The 16,112-nt window shown below is 39.4% G+C and overlaps 1 pseudogene; it reads right to left on the bottom strand.

Moving 5' to 3' along the window:
- Positions 1–9,810: 9,810 nt before the first annotated feature.
- LOC132357352 (histone deacetylase 1-like) lies at positions 9,811–11,441 on the bottom strand (annotated as a pseudogene).
- Positions 11,442–16,112: the final 4,671 nt, after the last annotated feature.

Genomic DNA, 16,112 nt, shown 5'->3' with positions numbered 1-16,112 from the left:
GAACTTGCTGATAGATTAGAAATGAAGGATTAGAAAAAGAAAGTACCTAAGGATGATTCTAAAGTTGTTGGTTAGAGCAACTGGAAAGATGGAGTTACCATTTACTAAAATGAAAAACACAAAGAGAAGCTGATTTGTCGTTGGGGGGACGGAGGTACAGTGGGAACCAAGGGTTTAGTTTGGACATGATAGGTTTAAGTTGTCTATTGGTCATTCAAGCAGAAATGAAGATTAGGACATAGCACACACGAGTCTGGAATTTAGGGAAACTTATTTATTGAGTGTTCATTAATTCATTCAACTAATAATTATCGAGCACCTCCACTTTGCAAGGCTCTGGAGATTCAAAACCAAAATCAAGTCCCTGCCTTCATAGAGCTTGCATTTTGGCAGGGGAAAGCAGACTGTACACAAAGAAATGTATTGTATAATATAATGGTAGTAACAAGTGTTATGGATTAAAACAAACATGTGCTTGAAACTATAGTAAGTACTTTGCATTCATTACCTCATTTAAATCCGCATAACAGTCCTGAGAATGAGCTATTGGTATTATTCCCAATTTAAAACTGGTGAAAGCAAGCCTCCCACAGGCTACTTAGTAAGTTGAGGTTTAATGAATAAATTAGTGAATAACTATTTTAATGTATCTGACTGTACAAGAACACCAAGGCTTCTTTGAGTACTGGCATGGATCATTCTATTTTTCTCTCAAGCCACCACGCCTACCTACCCATCTGTCTTGATTCTGAAAAGTAGCCACACCACAGCAAATGGGCACTAAAATATCATGAACACCTGAGGTCCTAAAAGTGTATCAGGTTAGAAATGCAACAAATGAAACCATGAAAAGGAAAGTTTCAATAGCCCTTCGCATTTGAATGGATTTACAGCTTACAGAGCTTTTGCACTCATGTACAAATTTGCCTGATTTACATAGCTCAGGGTTTAAAATAGGGGTACATTCAGCAAAGGAAACCACTGACAAGATGAAAAGACTACCTACTGAATGGGAGAAGATATTTGCAAATGATATAACCAATAAGGGATTAATATCCAACATATATAAACAGCTCATCCAACTCAACATCAAAAAAACAAGCAATCCGATTAAAAAATGGGCACAAAAACCGAATAGACATTTTTCCAAAGAGGAAATGCAGATGACCAACAGGCGTATGAAAAGATGCTCAACATCACCAATCATCAAGGAAATGCAAATCAAAATCACAATGAGATATCACCTCACATCTGTCAGAATAGCTATCATCAAAAAGAACACAAATAACAAATGTTGCCAAGGATGTGGAGAAAAGGGAATCCTCATACACTGTTGGTGGGAATGTAAATGGGTGCAGCCACTGTGGAAAACAGTATGGAAGTTCCTCAAAAAACTAAAAATAGAACTATCATATGACCCAGCAATTCCACTCCTGGTTATATATATATATATGTGTGTGTGTATGTGTGTATATATATATATATATATATATATAAACACAAACACTAATTTGAAAAGATAAGTGCACCCCAATGTCCACAGCAGCATTATTTACAATTGCCAAGATAAGGAAACAACCTAAGTGTCCATCAACAGATGAATGGATAAAGAAGATGCAGTGTATATATATACAATGGAATATTACTCAACCATAAAAAAGAATGAAATTTTGCCATTTGCATCAACACAGATGAACTTGGAGGGCATTATGCTAAATGAAATGTCAGACAAAGAAAGACAAATACTGTATGATGTCACATATATGGAATGTAAAAAAATAAATCGAACTAGTGAATATAACAAAAAAGAAGCAGACTCAAAGATATAGAGAAAAAACTAGTGGTTACCAGTGGGGGGGGGCATTACAGGGGTGGGGTAGTGGGAGGTACAAAATATTAGGTGTAAGATAGGCTCAGAGATGCATTGTACAACACAGGGAATATAGCCAATATTTTGTAATAATGTTAGATGGAAAGTAACCTTTGAATATGGTATAAAAAATAAAATAAAAAGTAAAAGAAAAACTAAAGTTCAAAAAAAATTTTAATAAAATAAAATAGGGGTGCGTGCATCATTTCATTGGTCCTTGTAATACTAGCCTCTGAAAACTGCCAACTAAGCATGTCCACTTCTCCTGAACTAGAAAGCCCTACGCTGAGTACTACTTCATCCACAGATCACACCCACATTTGGAGGGACCCACTACCATTTCCATGGGGGCTGCATTCTCTCCCAGAAACAACTGGTGAGATCAATGTACTGGAGCTTTCAATGTGCCACAGCTGCAGAGTTCTGTGGAAAAATGGAGAAGATCACCTCTCTACCTTTCTACACTGTAATTAGTTAGAGAAGTCCCAGAGCAATACTTCTTGAGTCCCAATATATTACAGGCTCTTTAAATGAAGTACCCATGCCAGTTTTTGCTCCCAATTCTCTATTTCCTTTGGACACAGATATAAATCTGTTGGCAGGAATGGAGGTGGAGTGATGTTCTTTCCTATGGTATCATGTTCCTAAATGGGGGGACATACACTGGAGTAATACCACTGGCCTTTCTCCCCAGGAGGAGGACAGTCTTCACTCAGCTTAACACTTCTTGCTTCTCTCTTTTGGACAGGCCTGCTGTCAGGAAGCTAATAGTCTTAGTTCTGCACACCATGAGTTTTAGAGATGCAGGGCTCCCTTGGATGGGGTGTGCTGCATTTGTTGAGTGCTGCCTTTGACTAGGTAACTCTAGCTAATTCTGGGGTGCAGGATTAGGAGGTTCATTCTTGCTGCACACCTAAACTATGTTCTCTAAATCCAGTTGTTTTTAGAAATGAAGATGATATTGTTGATCTCCATCTGTCTGAATCTTTTAGTTCCAAACTGGGGTAGAAAAGAGGTGTTACATTTACTGTGCCCACCAAATCCTACAAAGTCTATGGGAACCAAGCTGGAAAGAGTTTTCAGTGACAGACTTTCCTTAAAACTACTGCTCTTTTTTGATATTGAGCTGTATGAGCTGTTTGCATATTTTGGAAATTAATCCCTTGTCAGTTGCATTGTTCACAAATATCTTCTCCCAGTCCGTGGGTTGTCTTTTGGTTTTGTTTATGGTTTCCTTTACTTTTTCCTTTGCAAAAGATTTTAAATTTAACTAGGTCCCATTTGTTTATTTTTGGTTTTACTTCCATTACTCCAGGACACAGATCCAAAAAGATGTTGTTGAGACTTACGTCAGGTTCTGCCTATGTTTTCCTCTAGGAGTTTTATAGTATCTGGCCTTACATTTAGGTATTTAATCCATTTTGAGTTTATTTTTATATATGGTGTTAGAGAATGTTCCAATTTCATTCTTTTATATGTGGCTGTCCAGTTTTCTCAGCACCACTTATTGAAGAGGCTGTCTTTTCCCCATTGTATAGTCTTGCCTCCTTTGTCGTAGATTAATTGACCATAGGTGCATGGGTTTATTTCTGGGCTTTCTATCCTGGTCCATTGATCTATATGTCTGTTTTTGTGCCAATACCATACTGTTTTGATTACTGTAGCTTTGTAGTATAGTCTGAAGTCAGTGAACCTGATTCCTCCAGCTCCATTTTTCTTTCTTAAGATTGCTTTGGCTATTTGGAGTCTTTTGTGTTTCCATACAAATTGTAAAATTTTTTGTTCTAGTTCTGTGAAAAATGTCATTGGTAATTTGATAGAGATTGCATTGAATCTGTAGTTTGCCTTAGGTGGTATAGTCATTTTGACAATATTGATTTTTCCAATCCCAAAATACAGTATATCTTTCCATCTGTTTGTGTCATCTTCAGTTTCTTTCATCAGCGTCTTATAGTTTTCAAAGTACAGGTCTTTTGCCTCCTTAGGTAGGTTTATTCCTAGGCATTTTATTCTTTTTCATGTGATGGTAAATAGGATTGTTTCCTTAATTTCTCTTTCTGATCTTTCATTGTTAGTGTATAGAAATGCAACAGATTTCCGTGTATTAATCAAAAAATGGGCAGAAGAACTAAATAGATATTTCTCCAAAGAAGACATACAGATGGCCAACAGGCACATAAAAAATGCTCGACATTGCTAATTATTAGAGAAATGCAATCAAAACTAAAATGAGGTTATCACCTCACTCCAGTCAGAATGGCCATCACCAAAAAGTGTACAAATAATAAATGTTGGAGAGGGTGTAGGGAAAGAGGAACCCTCCTACACTATTGGTAGGAGTGTAAATTGGTACAGCCACTATGGAGAACAGTATGGAGGTTCCTTAAAGAACTAAAAATGCAGCTACCATATGATCCTGCAATCCCTCTCCTGGGCATACAGTAAGTCCCCCACATACAAACCTTCAAGTTGTGAACTTTCAAAAGATGTGAACGTGTGTTCCATCAACGTCAGGCATGAGTGAAATTGCAGCTTGCCTTCTATCTCCTATTGCTGACGATCCTTCACCTCTACCACCTCCCACCTCCTCTTCCTCCTCCAGTCAGTAACTCTTCTTGCCTGTTCACTCGATGCCAGCCCCTATATGCCAGCTGTTGTACTATACTACTGTACTTTTCAAGATACTATACTGTAAGATTAAAAATGTTTTCTTTATTTTTGTGTTGTTTTAAATGTGTTTTTTGTGTGAAAAGTATTATAAACCTATTGCAGTACAGTACTATACAGCCGATTGTGTTAGTTGGGTACCTAGGCTAACTTTGTTGGACTTACGAACAAATTGGACTTACGAATGCGCTCTCAGAATGGAACTCGTTCATATGTAGGGGACTTACTGTATATCTGGAAAAAACCATAATTCGAAAAGTTACATGCACCCCAATGTTCATTGCAGCACTATTCACAATAGCCAAGACACGGAAGAAACCTAAATGCCCATCGACAGATGGATGAAGAAGATGTGGTATATTTATACAACGGAATACTACTCAGCTATAGAAATGAATGAAATAATGCCATTTGCAGCAACATGGATGGATCTAGAGATTATAATACTAAGTGAAGTAAGCCAGACAAAGACAAATATCATATGATATCACTTATATGTAGAATCTAAAAAAAAGGTACAAATGAACTTATATACAAAACAGAAATAGACCCACACACATAGAAGACAAACTTATGCTACCAAAGGGGAAAGGGGGGGAGTGATAAATTAGGAGTTTGGGATTAACATATACACACTACTATATATAAAATAACCAACAAGGACCTACTGTATAGCACAGGGAACTATACTTGATATTTAGTAAAAACTTATAAGGGAAAAGAATCTGGAAAAAGTATATATATATATATATATATATATATATATTTACACACACATATATATACATACACATATATACATATAACTGAAACACTGTGCTGTACACCTGAAACATGACACTATAAATCAACTATATTTCAATAAAAACAAACAAACAAAAAAAACTACTGTTTCTCTCTTGTCACTGAATTCTGTTTACTGGACTGATCAGCTGCCTATAACTCCTTAGAGGAATTAAAGTTTAATGATATTTGCAATGTTTGTTGAGCTCTTCATTTCTTCCTTCCTCCTTTCCTTCAGTAATGTTTTATTAAATGCATGTTTTGTTTCAGGCTCTGTCCTGAGCTCTGACAATTCAACAGTGAACAAGAGAGACATAGCACCTGCCCTCATGAAGCTTACAGTCTAGCAGTCCAACAGATGTTAATGAAATGATCCCCCAAGTCTTATAATGTATAATATCAACAAAATAAGTGCTACGAGTCCTCTGAACTCTGACATAGTCTGAGGAATCAAGGAAGGCTTCCCCGTGGAAATGGCTCTTTAGTTGAGATCTGAAGGATGAGTTGGAGACAACAAGATAGACACAGGGTGAGAGAAAGAGCGTATCTTAGACAAAGGTAAAGAAACAACCAAAGGTCCTATGGTAGTAGGGAGTTAGTGTGTTACTATGTGCCAAGGTTTGTACAAATCTGTTATTTTAATTCACTCAACAATCAATTCTGCAAAATAGCTAAGCCCCCATTTTACAAATGAGAATATTGAAGCACAGGGGTTTACTAGCTGCATGACATTGAGTAAGTGAATTTAAAGCCAGTATTCAGAGCCTCTAAGGCAGTGGTTCTCAGTTGGACCCCTACCACGCTAGAGCACATTTGGCAATATCTGGAAGCAATTTTAGTTGTCACAACTTTGAGGGGGGCTGGGGTGCACTACTAGGTTGAGGCCAGAGATGCTGCTACACATCCTACAATGAACAGGACAGCCATCACAATAAACAATTATCTGACCCAAAATTTTAATAGTGCTCAGGATGAGAAACTCTGGCACTACTGAAATTTGGGTTAAACCCAAACTCTTAACCCTTCCACAGATGTGCCTCTCTCCCTGGAGTCTTCTCAGTCCTTTGTGCAAATAGACTTCTGGTCAGTCAGTTCCAACTAGCCATACATGCCCAGTAGTGGACATGGATTAGACTTAAGCAGGGACCTCTGCTACTTGGCAATTCTTTCAATGATCCACACCAGCTTTGTATTGTCAGTTCCATCTCATAGATGAAGAAACAGAGGTTAAATAACATGCCTTGAGTCTCAGAAGTCACAGTGACAGAGCAACTGAGTCCAGCTCTTTTGAAATTGAATCTGTTATCGTTTTCCTTCACAAGACAGCCCTTCAAAGGACAAATGCTTACTCTCGGCCTCCTCATGTAAAACTGGCAAAGGCTGGAGATACAGGTCTGGATCTGGGCTGCAGGGGCGCTACAAAGAGTTTGTCAAATTTAGTGCCTGCATTATTTTTTTAGGAGCTTGAAAATCAGCCCAGTGTTATTCAGCTTGAATTCTTCTCTTGGTAGGCTCAAACTCACACCAGACACACAATCTGCTGTTTGTGTAGAGAATGTGTCAGGAGAGAAAAGAATAGCATCCACATGTGAGCATCTGCTCGAAAAATCCGTTTCACCATTAACCATACAATTGAGTGAGAAAAACATCTGTGCCTGCTATTGCAGATGTAATCATAAAACCCAAATGTAGCAATGGAACAAACTGGAAGAGGGGCAGAGGACAAGAAAAGGGAGAAACACATACCTTTGCTGTCAGAAAGGGATGAGTCTGTGGCTGGGCTCCTGCACTGAATACTCTTGTCTTCACCTTTCAGACACCATCTGTAGGAAACAGCAAGATCCTAAGCAGGCAAATTATGCAATACAGCTCTAAGGAAGCAATAAACAAGGCAGAGGAATCCCAGAGACTGCAAATCGACAGCAAAAAATATATCTAAATATATGTTGGCGGCATTTCAATGTTAAGGCAGTTGACAGAATCGTGGAACAAGAGACCGTAGAAAATGTCAAATCTGAAGGGCCCTCAGAGATCAACTAGTTCAATCCCCAGTCTTACTCATGAGGAAACTGAGGTGCAGAGAGGGATGTGACTGCCCAAGGTCACACAGCTAGTTAGTGGCAGATGATTCTAGGCAGTTCTGGGGAAACAATTTTTTTTTCAGACCGGCAAGAGAGAAACATTTTACAAAACTTTACAAATAATTGAGAACATCAGCTTGAAAGCATAACTCTGCTACAGCAATATAAATTTATGCCTTGATTCAGGGAGCCAAAAGCCAATGCTGATCTATGCCCAAAGTGCTAAGGTGTAATTCTGCCACTCAGGGTGAAACAGAAACACCTACTAGATCTCAGCAACTAACACTGGCTCTACTTCTGCTGGACTGCCAGTTTTAAAGAACCGCACAACTTTAATCTGAAGGTGGAAAGAAAGGGAAACCAACCAGGCCCATGGCACCCCAGGCCACACTCCTTTCATTGGCCCATGAAGAATTTGCACCCAGGAAGTCAGGACGCTAGGCTTTGGCTTCTGGTTCTGCCTACAACCAGCTGTATGACCTTAGGACAAATACAGACCACTGAACTTGAGCCCTCCAAAAGCTTTCCTCCTCAGGACAAGGGGATAATAAGAAGCAAAAGGAAAGGAGAAAATAGAGAAATGTATGGGAAGAGGCGGTGGAAAGAAGCAGGGTTGCCCTCTCTCCCTGCCCATCCCCTCAAATGCCAGCCCAACTGTTAATGCAGTCCATACAACACCCCCTAAATTCAGCCTAGGTTGTATCATTCATTTGATGGCTATTCATGGCCATCTTCTTTCATGAAATATCTGTTCAAATCTTTTGCCCATTTTTATTGGTTGTTTTCTCACTAAGGAGTTGTAAAAGGCATTTATATACTCTGGATATAAGTATTTTGTCTGATATAAGTGCTGTGTATATTTTCTTCTATTCCAAGGTTCGACTTTTCATTTTCTCAACAATATCTTTCAAAGAGCAAAAGTTTTTAATTTTGATAACATTAAATTTATCATTTTTAAAATACTTTTGTGCTTTTTGTATTCTATCTATGAACTTTTACCTACCCCAAAGTCACAAAGATTTTCTCCTATGTTGTCTTCTAAACACTTGAGAGTTTGGGGTTTTACATTTAGTTCCATTTAGAATCCATTTACATTTATTATCCATTTCGAGGTGATTTTTGTGTATGGCACAAGGTAAAATTTCATGTTCACTTTTTTCCTGTACTGATATCTGGTTGATCCAGCACTATTTGTTGAAAAGACTATTTTCCCTCCACTAAATTGCTTTGGCACCTTTGATCAATTGGCCATATATGCATGGTATCTTTCACTTTTTAGCAGACCTATCCTTCAAGGACAGTACAAAGGAGGACACGAGTCTACATGTACATTTGCACTCATTCCAACTCAGTGGGACTCAACTCATGAGATCAGACTGTTTAGGACTTCACAGTTCTGCCCACGGCGAAAGATGGAAGGACAGAAGACCACTTATGATAGGAATTATAACAGATGCACATGATTGGGACAATCCTTTTTTGCATTTCATATGCATCACATAATTGATCCTTCAAAACAGCCCTGTGAAAAAGCAATTAATATGATCCTCATGATTTGAAGTGAAGCTCTGAGAGTTAACTGACTTGTCTAAGGTCACATAGAGCTGGAATCTGAACCTAGACTCTACGATGCCAGAGCTATGTTTTCAATCACTGTTTCTATTGCTCCTTCTCTTATCTCCATAATTCGATGTGATGGTTCTCACCTGAAACAACCTCTTACTGTTCCCATCCATCCCAGATGTTGAGGGCTAATGAATAAAATAGTTAATATTTGTTGAATACCAAGCATTCAGTCTCTTTGTATCAACAGTTTTTAGGGTATAGACATGTACCATTTTATTACAAAGATTCTCACAAAAATGAAAACAGTATCTCAAAAAGGAAACTAGACTACCGATCTTCACCTGCGGAATTGGGGGAGGACAGAGAGGGCAGGCAGTGTGAGTTTCTTGGCTTCCTGGGGGCCAGTGGGAAGGTATGAGAACAGAACCAATCTAAAAATGGCTGATGTTACCTTAAGGAGCCTGAAAAGACCAGGGAGTCCCTGAAGATCCAGTCACCCCTTCTAAAATGCTCAATAAGGGCACCTTTTCAAAGCTACTAAGCAGGCACTTCAAGATTTTGTCCTATGGGTGCTTAAGTGTATCCCTTCTAGCCAGACCTGGCACCCGTTATGGTTCAAAATTAAGAGTTCAGGAGGGATGGGTGGTGAGGGAGCTACTAGAAAAGCTTCACCTAACACATGTGCCCTGAGCTCAGGGCCCTGGTGCCTGTCTAGTCCCTGGGGATATTTATATTTAATATATTTTTTATATAAATACACAGAGAAATAGAAAATATAAAATCCGAGGGGGTGCAAGATAAAGGTGGGGAACTTGGCAAGAAGCCAGAACTGGAGAGGTCTGTTCAGGCCAAATTGACCTCCTCCTTGACCCTTTTGGCTTCTTGCTTCTCCTCCTTGGTTTTCTCTTCTTCTGTGACTTCTTTCTTTTCTTCTGGGTCTCTCTCTTTCTCATCTTCTGTTTTGACTCTCTTGGCTTTTTTGAAGTTGGAAGAGTTCTTGCGACCTCCTTTTCCCTCCTCATCAGAGTCGGAGAACTCTTCCTCACAGGCAATTTGTTTGTCCGAGGAACAGAGTGAGATGTGCTTGTCAGGGTCTTCTTCATCCTCATCACCACTCTCCTCTGGAATGGCATCCTCAGGAATGGCCTGCATTTGGACCCCAGGTATGCGGGTCAGCATTCTCAGGTTCTCAAACAGTCGCCGTTTGAGCTTTTCCAGGTACTCATTAGTGTTCTGGTTAGTCATATTGGAAAGACTGATGTGAAATTTGAAATCTGGTCCAAAGTATTCAAAGTAGTCGTTGTATGAAAGCTCATTAGTGATCTCCATGTCCAGGGCCACAGCTGTTTCATAAGTCCAGCACCGGGAGACATTATAATGGTGTAGCCACCTCCTCCCAGCATCAACATAGGCAGGTTAAAGCTCTTCACGAATTCCACACACTTGGCTTGCCCTTTGACGGTCGAATCGAAGCAATCTAACTGATCCCCAGACAGGAAATCAGAGCCACACTGTAAGACGACTGCACTGAGCTGGAACAGCTCCATTACTTTGGACATGACCGGCTTGAATATGGCCTCATAGGACTCGTCATCAATCCCATCTCGGAGCGGGTAGTTAACAGCATAATACTTGCCTTTGCCAACCCCAATATCCCGTAGGTCCCAAGTTCCTGGGAAGTACTCTCCATATTTATGAAAGGACACAGTCACGATTCGGTCTGTGGTATAGAAGGCCTCTTCCACGCCATCGCCATGGTGAATATCAATGTCAATATACAGCACTCTCTGGTGATACTTCAGCAGTTCCAGGATAGCCAAGACAATATCACTGACATTGACGTAACAGAAGCCAGATGCCTCAGACTTCTTTGCATGGTGTAAGCCCCCAGCCCAATTCACAGCGACGTCCGTCTGCTGTTTATTTTCAGGGCACTTGCCACAGAGCCACCAGGAGATAGCTGACAGAACTCAAACAGGCCGTCAAATACCGGACAGTCCTCACCAACGCAGAATCTCTGCGTCTGCTTGCTGTACTCGGACATGTTATCTGGGCGGATGGAGCGCAAGAATTTAATGTAGTCATCAGTGTGGTACTTGGTTCTCTCCTCAGCATTGGCTTTGCAGGGTGATAAATTTCCATCTTCCAGTCGAGGCCATAGTTAAGGAGCCAATTGTGAGTCATGCAGATTCAGTGAGGCTTCATTGGGTGGCCTTGTCCATAATATCCAACATAATTGGAAACTAAATCCAATGTAATTTCCAATATCCCCTCACTATACCCAGGGAATTCACTCCCACAACAGAAAAATAACCATCACTACTCAGAATTATTGTAAGTCACGGTTCACCTCTTGCACGTCGTTACACTTTATGGTGTCAAAGCACATTCACATTCATTTTCTTACTGGATTCTCACAAAAACCCGTCGTAGTAGTAACAGACCTTCCCCCTGGTGCCCTGAGTCTGCGCCATCTTGCTCCCCTCTGTAGGTCCCTCTGCCCTCCTGCCAGCGGCTCTGCTCAGCCTCTTTACATATATTAACTCATTCAATCCTCCCAACATCCCTAAATGAGTTGTATACTACTGTCATGTCCATTTTAATGGAACCTGGAACCTCAGGCTCAGTGAGTTTATGTAACTTACTCTCGATCACACAGCTATTAAATAGCAGAGCCAGGATCTAAAGCAATTATTTACCTTCCCTTAAATCTCTTGCTCTTGGCCATTACAATATACCACCCTCTACACTTCAGGTAGATTGTCCATACAAGATTACACAGGGTAAAGACACTAGCCAGTCATTAATGTGCTATCAAGGCCCACAACACATTGAAAAAATATATATATGTCACCTTGGCCCTGTCAGCACACAATGGCTACTGTGTTTCCCAATTCTGCCTTGTATCTGCCTCTTTTATCACCCAAAGCCATGGGAGGAAATGAGCATTTGGGATGCTCCCACAGCAGATTTAGAGTTTCTATGGAAATAACTACCTTCAGAAGATCAAAGGTTTCCATATTATAAAGGGACATCATTTGCTCTATTCTTCTTTGAACTTCAAGAAGAACAATATGTACAAAACAATTCACTTTGATAAGCTGGTATGACCTAACCTAACAACATAGAAATTATTCAGGATTTTCCTAATAATCCTTTTATGTTTAATCTTTATGGTCTTTAAAAGCTTTCACCAGTGCTCTTTTATTTGGTTTTTCTCAACCTTGCAAGATAAGCAGAGGAGATCATATTATCTCCAATTTACTGATAAAGAAACTGAGAATCACGTGGAGATAAGTGACTTGTCCAAGTACACAAAGCTAACATGCAGTGGAGCTAAGATTGAACCCTAGGTCCTCTAATAGCCTGCTACTACATTTCAAATTAAAACACACTAATATTACAATCATTGTTTCTTAATATTATGTCTCAGGATGTTCAGATGGAACATATAACATCACCAAGGTCTCTAAATATTTTCTTTAATAATTCTTTTCTCAAATTATGAGTATCCCAGTATCACTCTCTGGACACGAGGATAAAGACAGCTGCTCCCATGACCTTTCAAGTGATGTCACTTTAGCAGGCTTTTAAAAGACTGGGCCAAAGAAAAAGATTCCTGAGAGGAAGAACATGTTACCTTGAAGAGTAATCAGTTATGCGAATGGTTTCATTGCCTGTTATACCATGGATTATGCTTTCATTTTTCATATTAATGTTCTTTATGTTTTTCAATTAGTCACGGCAAATTACCTGTCCTTCGCCTTGGCAAGGACAGCTCAGTGGGCCTCGGTGGAGTATTTTCCAAGTTCTGTCTGGTGAATTCTTGCTCACATTCTTCTTGAGGCATTAAGATGTAATTTTTTGAGTGAATGAATGTGTTTCATTTGACACCATCTCATTCATGTAGGAAATTACATATTGAATAAGGAATTGGAAATTTTTTCCTTTCTTTTTCTGTAATGGTGCATTGCAAAAAATTAATTTTAGTTACATATTAAAAAAGAATTGGAACATTAAAGAAAATTAAAATTCATTCAGTATTTCTTAGTCATTCTAACAGAGAGGACTTGTGGCACAGAGCATACAAAATAGCAAATTCTCCAAAATCCATGCCTACCTCCATTTTCCCCTGCCCAGTCCTGGCAAAGTGCTTGCCCCTCCTCTGTACTCCACCCCACTGTCCCCATATTTCCCATATGGCAATACCTGACTAGCTGCATTTTAATCACCCGTTTACTAGTCAGTCCCCACCCCTTACCCAAGCGTGTAAGACCTTCTAGGACAGGAATAATGTCTTAATCAGGACTGAATCCCTAGCTCTTAACACACTGCACAACACAGAAGTAAGTACTTAGTAAGTAATGGGTGAATGAAGCCATTTGCCTTTGGAAAACATGAATATATCCTTGTTAGCTATAGCCTTATCTCACAAATTAGGCTTTGTTCAGTCTATAATTTAACCATTATGTTGCATTCCCATAATCCTCTCTGGGGAGGGAAACCAAATAACTTCTCTGCCCTTGAAGATCTCACAGTCTAGCCAAGCTCTGCCAAATGTTAACTTTCTAAAGACCACATGGTAGCCTCCCTTTAGAGTACTTTGTCAAAAGCTGCCATTTTCCTTTCCTGTGATGTGTAGCATGGTCCTTAAGATTAGCAAGCTCCTTCAAACACTGCTAGGATGGTGTCTCAGAGGTCAAATACTTTGTTCCCACAGGCTGGTCAAGTCTTTTGAAAGACATCTGCATATGGTGGAGATGAGGGGAGGCCTCTTTTTCCTTAAACAGACTGGTTTTATATTTTTTTTGGTTGGTGGGGGCACTGTAGAAACTCCAGCCCAAGGCCTACCCACAGTTACATCTCTGCTCTTCACCAGAGGATAGTTTAAATTTCTTTACACTCCAATTCCTTTGCTACTGTCATTTTATGACTTTGGAGAAGGGAGGGGAGAGCCTCTGTGGACTCTCTGAGTCTCTTTAAAGAACTCTGAGTTATTATTAAACCAATATCTTCACTATTGAAATCCCTTGTTGCTATTAATAATTATTGCAATCCTCAAGGTGGAGAGCCATAAAAGAAAATGCTATTATTTGTTCAAACTTTAGGCTAATTAAGCCCAACACGTGATATATAAGTAGATCCAAAAATATCTCTAATTTTTATGCATTGTGCAAATAAGTGAATATCCAGTGAGGAAATGTTTACTTGACTTGAGAGACAACTAAACTACAAAAGACCTGGAAAAGAGCCTACAAGGTCTCTCTTTCCAGAGAAGTCTTTAAGTGATACTTGCCGCTAATGGAGTAGCATTTGGAAATCATCAGGAATAACAGAGTTGAAGAGTTGTAAAAAAGTCTAAGAAAATTTCTGTTTTCCTCAACTTTGGTACAGTGTAGAATCAGTACAGTTTGGTACAGTGTAGGATTATTTGCCCTTCTCTAGAGCTCTGCAGGAAGCAGAAATGCCACTTACCCTCAGTTACCCATTCTTCCGACTTAACATACCAACAAGCAAAAGAGTTCCTTCCTATGACACATTTCCTGCTTTGATGTAAATTCAGTTCCTTGTATTGTGATGTTCTGCTACAAAAAGAACAACTAATCCCAATTCCTTTTGTAGAAATTGTTCATGCCCTTTAAAACCTTAAAAAGATGGCTCCGATCCTCGTATCTCCAGACCAGACAAAACCTAGTTGACTCCATTCTCAGTCTCTTTAATTTTTCTTCCTTTAATCCTGTTTAAGGATCAAAACAGCAACAGCTCCAGAATCTACAATACTTTCTCTATTCCTGGTTCTTAGAACTACTTGGAGACTGATACAAACTGAATTCTCCACCCACAAAGTCATTATATCATGCCCACAATTGCACATAGGTAAATTGCCTGGTTAAAAACAAAACAAAACAGATACACAAAGAATCCTGGAGAGAGGCAGGCTGTATATGTGCACGTGTGTGTGAGTGTGTGTGTGTGTGTGTGTTTCGTTGAGGGTTAGAATTGAGTAGACATGAAAATTTTGTGGCATTAACTCTGAAGTGGACAATTTCAAAAATGAATGACAAGAAATTAAAGGCAGCTGATTAGAGATACAAATTTTATGTCAAAAAAGTAGGGTTTTCAAATTCCTAGAGAAAGGCAAATCACTATCAATCAAAATTTCTACCAGACAGAAAGTTCAACAGTATAATGCAGATATGGTAGAGTAAGAAAGAGGAAATTAAGGTTCATATTTTGTTTGATGTTGGTTGTCTCTTAACCTCTATCATCCTATAGTAAACACCTCTTGGAATGGTGCCCCACCTTACAATTCTCCTTTCTCTGGGAATGGCCCCTATATGCAGAGGCGATAGGCCACCAGTGGTCATGTTAATACTATGAGATCCTGATCCCTTGGCCACAGTTGTTGATCCAGGGGTGGGCACAGGATCCACACCAAGTAAGTAAGATTCATTCTTTCTTTCAGGAATTGAATAGAAAACGCAGTGCACTGTATGCAGTTTCATTCTGTCTAGCCCATCTGAAATGAGTTCTTTCCATGTTTTTCACTTGACATTCATTTCCTTCAGGGCAGGATCTTTGTCATTTATCCCTCTATGGAATAACAGAGATAACATTTTATGTTGATGTAAATATTAATTATCTTGATTATGGCGATGATTTCATGAATGTATACATATGTCAAAAATCATCCATTTTTACACTTTACACATGTACAGAATATTGTATGTCAGTTAAACCTCAATAAACTTATTTTAAAATGTTATGGAGGCCCATAGGAAGGAGCAATTAATCTTGACTGGTGTGAATATGGGAAAGATTGTTTCAGATAAGAAAGTTTTATGGCTTTTCAGTTAGCTCTGAGTACTTTGTGCCAATATTGTCACTCTCATTGTCCTCTTCAAAGGGAAACTGCTCTTTCCATAGCTCCTGCTAATGAAAGCATCACTGGGCGGCTGCTTGAGCAGGGGATAGCGCTTACTGTATCACAAGTGGACCACCTGATTCAAGGAGGGCTAATCCCATCAGGTAATAGCTAGACCAATCAAACTCTTTCCTGCCAGTAATTGATTGGATAATAAGATAACCTTCTTGTTGGTAGCAGAAGAAAATATTTGTAATTGAAGAGAAAGAAGTCAAGATTC

The sequence above is a fragment of the Balaenoptera ricei genome, chromosome X, assembly GCF_028023285.1.
Source record: "Balaenoptera ricei isolate mBalRic1 chromosome X, mBalRic1.hap2, whole genome shotgun sequence".
NCBI classification, from domain to species: Eukaryota; Metazoa; Chordata; class Mammalia; order Artiodactyla; family Balaenopteridae; genus Balaenoptera; species Balaenoptera ricei.
Note: the sequence above shows the minus strand (reverse complement) of the source record. Positions and strands in the feature narration are given on the sequence as shown.